This window comes from Bidens hawaiensis, unplaced genomic scaffold (genome assembly GCF_021521415.1).
Source record: "Bidens hawaiensis isolate Kalapana, Puna unplaced genomic scaffold, B.hawaiensis_p1.1 tig00032912_1, whole genome shotgun sequence".
NCBI classification, from domain to species: domain Eukaryota; kingdom Viridiplantae; phylum Streptophyta; class Magnoliopsida; order Asterales; family Asteraceae; genus Bidens; species Bidens hawaiensis.
In genome coordinates, this window is record NW_027495640.1 from 45,179 (window position 1) to 54,652 (window position 9,474).

Genomic DNA, 9,474 nt, shown 5'->3' on the forward strand with positions numbered 1-9,474 from the left:
TCACTAAATTATTGTCAGATAATATTTGATTACAAAGATATTGATTTATTAATTCTAAAATTGGTGAACTTGGCGGTTTAAATATGGCACGTGATGGTTTTTTTAAAGAAATTTTTTCCATATGTCATCGGGTCTCACTAAAATACAGTCAGATCTCACAGAATAACGTAGGATCTCATCGAAATAACGTTGAATCACATATAATCGTTGGATCTCAAAAATAATATTGTCGAATCATATTTGATTACAAAGTTATTGATTTATTTATTCTAAAATTGGTGAACTTGGCGGTTTAAATATGACATGTGATGATTTTAAAAAAATAAATGTTTTCCGTATTCCATCGGGTCTCACTAAAATACAATCAGATCTCACAAAAATAATATAGGATCTCATTGAAATAATGTTGAATCACATATAATCGTTGGATGACTGGATCTCAAAAATAATATTATCGAATCATATTTGATTACAAAGTTATTGATTTACTTATCTAAAATTGGTTAACTTGGCGGTTGAAATATGACATGTGATGGTTTTTTACAATAAATGTATCCCGTATGCCATCGGGTCTCACTAAAATACAGTTAGATCTCGCAAAAATAATGTCGGATCTCATTGAAATAACGTTGAATCACATATAATCGTTGGATCTCAAAAATAATATTGTCGAATCATATATAATTACAAAGTTATTGATTTACTTATTCTAAAATTGGTGAACTTGATGGTTTAAATATGGCACGTGATGGTTTTTTAAAAGAAATGTTTTTCTTGTGCCATCGGGTCTCACTAAAATACAGTCGATCTCACACAATAACATAGGATCTCATCAAAATAACGTTGAATCACATATAATCATTGGATCTCAAAGATGATATTGTCGAATTACATTAGTAATAGTTATAAATAATATGATACTTATGTTATTGTTGTTTTATTATGTACGAATAGTACGAGGATTGTAATAAGTATGACAGAATTAAAAATATATCCCTAGATATTACCGGTGCAACAAGAATATAAGCTAATAAAAAAATTACTAATGGTGTCATGGTGTGACAAGCTACATATAAAAGAAATTGAGAAAGTAATGAACATGTAGTAGTCGTTTACTTCACCTTTTGTGTTTGTTATTATTAAAAAAAAGAAGAAAAAAAGAAAAATATATATTAGGATGCAATATTAGTTCGCTAGTTAAACGGTTTAAAAGGTATCAGACGAGCGGTGCTTTAGCGGTACTCAAGTGACTTTCTTTTGGGAAGGTCGCCGGTTCAGGTTTCATTTTTGACAAATACCGTGCGTGAGCCATGAGTTTATCACAGTGGACATTTGGACGACAGGTATCCCTGAAATTAGTGGTAGACCGGGCCATCAGAGTTGTCTGCGATCAAAGATGTGAATGACATTTTACCAATAAGCATCCTATGTAACCGGGCTTTGTTGATCGATTGAAGAAAAATAACCAGCTTAGAAAATCATATAAAAGCACAAAGTTAATAGTATAAAAATATATGTAAGTTTTTAGTTTCATATTTTATTTTTTTTAGCAAATAAATAATAAAAGCCACTATATCACACTACTACAAATATGAAAATTTACAGCGTTTCTTAAATTACATATACAGCGGCTTAAATAAAAAACTACCGTTTTTAATTAAAAAATAATAATAACATATTTAATAACGTTAAAAACCGCTGTAAATGTATAATAAATTCAAAAAATTAATTTGGAAACCGCTGTAAATTATGATAACCGATGTATATGTATAATAATTAAAAAAACTAATTTGAAAACCGCTATAAATATATAGTTACGGGAATTTGAAATTTGTAACGTTATATGCCACTCTTCTTTGTTGTAGGTATATGGCTCATACAAATCTTTCACATTGTCTTATTCATCCACTCTTCTTCCATTTTCAAGCTTTCATTAATCATATTCATGGAGGTAAGAAAATTTAGGCTTTTTTTTATAAATATTAATATTATACTTACTCACTAACTAATCTTATAGCCCTTTAGAGTATATATCCGTCCAAAATTTATCTAATAGAGATAAATTTTGGATTGTCCCTTTTCGTGACTGCTTTTTGAATATTATATCTCGTTTAGGATGTGTATATATTTTAACGGGTTGACATTTAAGAAAAATCTGGTGATTATTTCCTTTTACTCTTTCTAGCTTGCGGTTTATACGCATGCTTGGGGAGTTAAGGGGAAATGCTGCCGATTTTTTCTTAAATGTCAACTTGTTAAAACATATACATGCGAGATATAATTTTCAAAAAGTGGGTTAGGATCCGCTGCCTTCTAAAACCGATTTACATCATATTCATATATTTATTTGTTTTTTTCAGATGGATCGTAAAGACTGGATGTACGGTCGTTTATCTACTGGCAAAACATATATAAATGGCGTTAAAGGTTTTCTGAAGGCTGCAAAAGATAATCAAGTGAAAGTTGGAGATAAAATGATTTGGTGTCCTTGTAGGAGTTGTGAAAACAACAAAAGATATGATGATATAAATGAAATAGAGTACCATTTGATATCTCGTGGTTTTAAACCTAGGTATACTTGTTGGTCAATGCATGGTGAGTCACTTGCTGATCGTGGCACGTCGTCAAATAAGGGCAATGATGATAAACACAATTTAATAGATAATTACGATGGTGATTTAAATGACGTCAATGACAATTTAAATGACATGTATAACGATTTTGAGACTAATATTGGTGACAGAGAACAAGACAGATTAAAACGTCTATTTGAAGATTCAGAAAAACCATTTTACACTGGTTGTTTGAAATTTTCGAAACTTAGTGCTGTTTTGAAATTGTTTAACACAAAGACTAAGTACGGGTGGAGTGATGTAAGTTTCACATATCTATTAGAGGTTGTGCATGAAATGCTTCCAGAAGATAACGAGTTGCCAGTTTCGTTATACAAAGCAAAGAAACTTATGTGCCCGATGGGATTGAAAGTGAAAAGAATACATTCATGTCCAAATGATTGCATGTTGTATAGAAAGAAGTTCAAAAATGATCATAAATGTTTTAAGTGTGGCGCTTTGAGGTATAAGTGTAAAACCAAAATCGATGATGTTGACGAAGATGTGAAGAATAGACAACCAGCTAAATTGTTGTAGTATTTGCCAATCATACCAAGACTAAAACGATTATTTTCAAATGAGAAAGAAGCAAAGTTATTGCGTTGGCATTCAGATGATCGTATAAATGATGGAAAATTAAGACATGTTGTGGATTCACCTCAATGGAAAAATATTGATAATATGTATCCAGAATTTGGCAGCAAGGTTAGAAACATATGATTTGGACTCAGCTCAGACGGAATTAACCCTTTCGGAGCCATGAGTAGCATTCATAGTACATGGCCGGTTATTTTATGCATCTACAATCTTCCACCATGGTTATGCATGAAACGAAAATATATAATGATGTCGTTGTTAATTCAGGGTCCGAAACAACCTGGCAATGACATTGGCGTTTACTTGTCTCCATTGATTGATGACTTGAAAACACTATGGGGCACTGGTGTAGAAGTGTATAAAGATTTATGTTGAGAGCCATGATTTTTTGCACCATAAGTGATTTTCCAGCATACGGTTGTAACACCCCGACCAAAGGCGGATTATACATCGGGGCGCCACATATTGTTTCATTACTCGTGACACTATTGGGTGTCAATATTTAATAAATACATTCATTCGCGCACGCGCAGAGTAAACACAGATAACATCATAAATCAATATATTATAATCATAATATTCGAACAGCAAAAACTTGTCTTGATACATTTTAATCTAGGTCCAAAATAAAGAAAACTTCCTATGTGTCCACAAGCTCCAGAACAGCTACTGCAAACCTGAACATGTGTTAAAATAAACGTCAAACACTTGCGTGTTGGTGAGAAATCAAGTTTAATACAATACATAGATAACAATAAATCTGCGCGCAACACGTGTATGTCTGGTGTTTAACAAGGGTGCAATCAGATTGTGATCAAGCCTAGATAGATCATAGCTCATAGTTCATAGTTCAATCCGTGCTCCCAATTGAGCACAAAAACGAGAAAACATCTGTGCAAGTGTAAACAAAGAAAACCGTAAACGATAGGTCTCCCGTGTTCATCTAATGGATCCATGAAAACTTCGGAATAGGCCGAACAAAGCGGTTAATGATACACACATACAAATAAACAGCCAAGTAAACGTCCTCAACACATGGGATACTGCGCGACTAAAGTTCATAAACAAGTTTAAGACTCTAAGTTTGTACGAACACATGAACATCCCAAAACATTAAAAGCAAAAAGGGATTAGGTACGAGATTACTCACATGATAAACGATGCGGTGTAAGATAAAGCAAGAACCAACTTTAAACAAGCACAAGTTAACCTATAAATAAGATTATTGTTTTAATGGTTTGTTTTAAGTCTTGATATAAGTTAGCATAATTAATAAGTAAATTATTATATATAATATATATATATTACCGGAAAAGCAGGACAGAACAGGGAGGAAGACGGAGGCAGAGAGGGAGGCGGCAGGGAGAGCAAGGAGAACAGGAGAGATTAAGTGTTTTGTGTGTGTAGTGTTAGGAGAAATAATACTATTATTTATAGGGAAACCCTAGGAGACACAATCCCTAGAAAAAGGGGAAAAGATCTCAAAAAGTAAAAGATTCCAAAAGCAAAAGATATCAAAAGATATGGCAGCAGGGAAAAAGAGAAAAAGCTGACAGGTTAACAGTAAAAAGGCATGGGCGGTTCAGAAAAAGGTACTGGTCAAGCATGGAGAAAGCAGATCTCAAAAGATAATGTCAGTCACTTTTTCTGCCAACCAATGGGGTTGGTGCGCATGCTGCGCCAAAAGTGGCTTTTCAGACATAAAGCAGATTAGGTCAACAGCACAAAAGATAAGACAACACAAAAGCAACGGCTAGATTAAACAGAAGAAAACTCAAAGGGTTTAGCGCGAGAAGGCTCGAGCGCGAAGGCAGACACAGAAGGTCAAGAGAGCGCGAGCGCGAAGGCAGACAGAACCAACCTTAACGCGTCGCGGAAAGAACTACATTTCTAAGCGCGCCGCGGGAAGAATCACATTTCTTAGCGCGCCGCGGGAGGAACTAAAATTCCTAGCGCGCCGCGGGAAGAACTATAATTCTTCGCGCGTCGAGGGATGAACTACGATTCTTAGCGCGCTGCGAGAAGAACTACAAATCCTTAGCGCGTCGCGGGAAGAACTACCGTTCTTAGCGCGCTGCGAGAAGAATTACAATTCTTAGCGCGCTGCGGGAAGAGTTCGTCTCGCGTATCGCTGAAACAGGTGGTCTTCACGCAGGATTCCTTGTAAGGGGTCTGGCGCGTGGAGCTGCGCAGACAACCTTAGGCGGGAAGGAACAAAGGACAAGCAAAGAGTTAGAAGAAAAAGAGGGAAACAAGGCGTAAGGGCGGGACGGCGACAAGAGGGAAAAGAAGGCGGAAAGAGAGGAGGAGAGGGACGGGACTGCGGAAAGAAAGAGAGGGAGAGGCGGGAAGGAAATTATATATTATTATTAAAAGTAAAATATAAGTATAAATAAATATTAAATCACAAAAGAAAGAGATCGGATAAGGGAAACGGGTACCTGGGTCGGGTCGGATCGGGTCAGATGTCACAGTCTCCCCTACTTTAAGAAATTTCGTCCCGAAATTTATCTCGAAGTAGGTTGCGCAGAGAACAGGTGCGGGTACTTGATCTTCATTTGATCTTCCCTTTCCCATGTAAACTCGGCTCCGCGCTTGGACTCCCAGCGAACTTTCACGATAGGGATGCGACTGCGCTTGGTTTGCTTAACCTCGCGATCCATAATCTCAACAGGCTTCTCAACGAAATGCATGGATTCGTCAACTTGAACTTCATCAAGTGGTATGTGAAGGTTCTCGTCGGCTAAACACTTCTTGAGATTGGATACATGGAACGTTGGATGCACATTACTGAGCGCGGGCGGCAGGTCAAGTCTGTAGGCAACTTTTCCTACACGCGCGAGAATCTTGAATGGACCAACATAACGAGGAGCAAGCTTACCTTTCTTCCCAAAGCGGACAACACCCTTCCAGGGCGACACTTTGAGGAGAACAAGATCACCAACTTGAAATTCGAGAGGCTTCCGCCTACGATCTGCGTAACTCTTCTGTCGGCTTCTGGCAGTCAGCAGATGATCACGGATCTTGGCGATTTTATCGGTTGTCTCTTGAACAAGTTCGGGTCCTGTGATTTGAGCTTCTCCCACTTCGTTCCAACAAATCGGGGAGCGGCACTTACGACCGTAAAGTGCTTCAAATGGGGCCATACCAATACTGGAATGATAGCTGTTATTATAAGAGAACTCGATCAAAGGCAGGTGTGAATCCCAATTACCTCCAAAATCAAGAACACAAGATCGGAGCATATCCTCAAGAGTTTGAATAGTTCGCTCAGACTGACCGTCAGTCTGAGGATGATATGCCGTACTCATGTCCAAGCGAGTTCCTAGCGCAGATTGGAGAGATTTCCAAAAGCGAGATATAAAACGGCCATCGCGATCGGATATGATGCTCAAAGGAGTACCATGGCGGCAGACAATTTCCTTGACATAAAGCTGCGCGAGATGCTCAACACGGTAGTTTTCACGAATGGGCAGAAAGTGAGCAGACTTAGTCAAACGATCCACTATTACCCAAATGCTATCATGTTTGCTTGCTGTCAAAGGTAACTTGGTAATAAAGTCCATCGCTACACATTCCCATTTCCACGTAGGAATTTCTGGTTGTTCGAGCAAACCAGATGGGCGTTGGTGTTCAGCTTTCACTTTAGAACAAGTCAGACATTTAGCTACGAACACAGCAATATCCTTTTTCATACCGGGCCACCAATAAGTAATGCGCAAATCCTTGTACATCTTATCAGCGCCAGGATGAATAGAATACCGAGATTTGTGCGCTTCACTCAGGATATCAGCGCGAAGATTCTCATCACAGGGAATCCAGATGCGATTAAGATAGCAGAGAATTCCACTCAGATTGGGCACAAAATGCGCTTCCGCGCCACACGCTAACTCGGCGCGAAGGTTACCATTACTGATGGATGCGCGCTGCGCGTCACGAATACGCGATTCAAGGTTGCTTTGAATCGGCGCGAAGTGAAGCTGGGTGCGCGGCAAGATACAGTTAAGTTGGCAGGGTTTTCGGCTGAGCGCATCGGCTACCACATTAGCCTTACCAGGATGATACCGGATCTCACAATCGTAATCGCTGATGAGTTCGTTCCATCGGCGTTGCCTCATGTTGAGTTCCTTTTGATCAAAGATATGCTGAAGGCTTTTATGGTCAGTGTAGAGGATGCACTTAGTACCATAAAGGTAGTGTCTCCAGATCTTCAAGGCAAAAACAACTGCACCTAGTTCGAGGTCGTGAGTTGTATAATTCTTTTCGTGAACCTTAAGTTGCCTTGATGCGTAAGCGATAACCTTGCCTCGTTGCATAAGAACACAACCGAGACCTTGGTTGGATGCATCGCAATACACGACAAAATCATCATTACCCTCAGGTAGCGCAAGAACAGGAGCTTCACACAACAAACGTTTGAGCGTCAGAAAGGCTTCTTCTTGCTTCGAGCCCCAAATATACGGTTTACCCTTGTGCGTTAGAGCTGTTAAAGGCAAAGCGATCTTCGAGAAGTTCGAAATGAAGCGCCGGTAATAACCAGCTAAGCCCAAAAAGGAACGGATCTCGGTAGGAGAGGATGGCGTAATCCAGTTCTTGATTGCTTCAATTTTGGATGGGTCGACATGAATACCCATCTTGTTAACAACATGACCAAGAAACTATACTTCATCAGACCAGAATTCACACTTGGAAAGCTTAGCATAGAGCTGCTCGGTTCGAAGCTTTTGCAACACCAACCGAAGATGTTGCTCATGCTCGGCCTTGGTCTTAGAATACACCAGAACATCATCGATAAACACGATCACGAATTTATCCAAGAAAGGCCTACACACCCGATTCATTAGATCCATGAAAACGGCGGGTGCGTTGGTTAAACCGAAGGACATGACCAAGAATTCAAAATGGCCATAACGAGTTCGAAAAGCAGTCTTCGGAACATCTTCATCGCGGATGCGCAACTGGTGATAGCCAGAGCGGAGATCAATCTTCGAGAAACAAGAGGCACCTTGGAGTTGATCAAAGAGGTCGTCAATACGCGGTAAGGGATACCGGTTTTTAATGGTGAGTTTGTTCAACTCGCGGTAATCAATACACATGCGAAACGATCCATCTTTCTTTTTAACGAACAACACCGGAGCACTTCAGGGCGAAGAGCTAGGGCGAATGAATCCTTTAGCAGTCAACTCTTGAAGTTGGCTTGCCAATTCTTGCATCTCAGCGGGCGCAAGACGGTAAGGAGATTTAGCTACGGGGGAAGCACCAGGGACAAGATCAATACGGAACTCGACTTCACGAGCGGGAGGGATACCAGGAAGATCATCAGGAAAAACTTCAGGAAAATCACGCACAACAGGGATATCGCGAAGCTTCTTTTCTTCAGCAGGTTTAACCACATGAGCTAAGAATGCAATACACCTTTTTCGCATGAGTCTTCGGGCTTCGGCGCAAGACATAAGCTTAAGACCGCGGGAGGGTTTTTCGCCGTAGATGTGAAGATCACCATTTTCTCGAGGTATGCGAATCAACTTCTTGGCGCAAATAACTTCGGCGCGATTATGCGTAAGCCAGTCCATACCAATGATAACATCAAAGCTTCCAAGAGGCATGGGGAGGAGGTCGATCAGAAAATCGTTTCCGTTAAGGTTAAGCGTGCAATTTTTAATCACAGAGTTAATTAAAACAGTTTCGCCATTAGCCAATTCAACCGAAAAATTCTCTTTTAAATCGTTGCGCGGTCGCGCAAGCTTCTGTTCAAACGCGCGAGAAATAAAACTTCGATCGGCGCCAGTATCAAAAAGTACAGAAGCATAAAATCCGTTAAGCAAAAATGTACCATTAACTACGTCATTATTCGCTTGCGCTTGGTGCGCGGTTATGTTAAAAGCTCGTCCACGCGTCACTTGGTTTGAAATCTGGTTCACCGGATTCGCTTGCGTAATTTGCACTTGTAGTCTCGGGCACGCGTTCCGGAAATGACTGGGATCACCGCAGTTAAAGCACGATCTGGGTCGTGGGTTTTGGTAGGTTGGTTGTGGGTTCTGCGGGTAGACTGGTGGTATTGGCGCAATTGGGTTGGCGAGAGGGACTCTACAGTATTCGGCAGAGTGACCAACGCGGCCACATCGGTTACATTGCCGACACGGGGTTTGGGTTGGGTGGTGAAGTCTACAGGTTGGGCAAAAGGGTTGATTTCCTGTGTAAGGTTTCTTAGGTGGCGGGGCAGGGAGTGCGGGATTGGTTAAGGCATAGTTATGGACTACAGGAG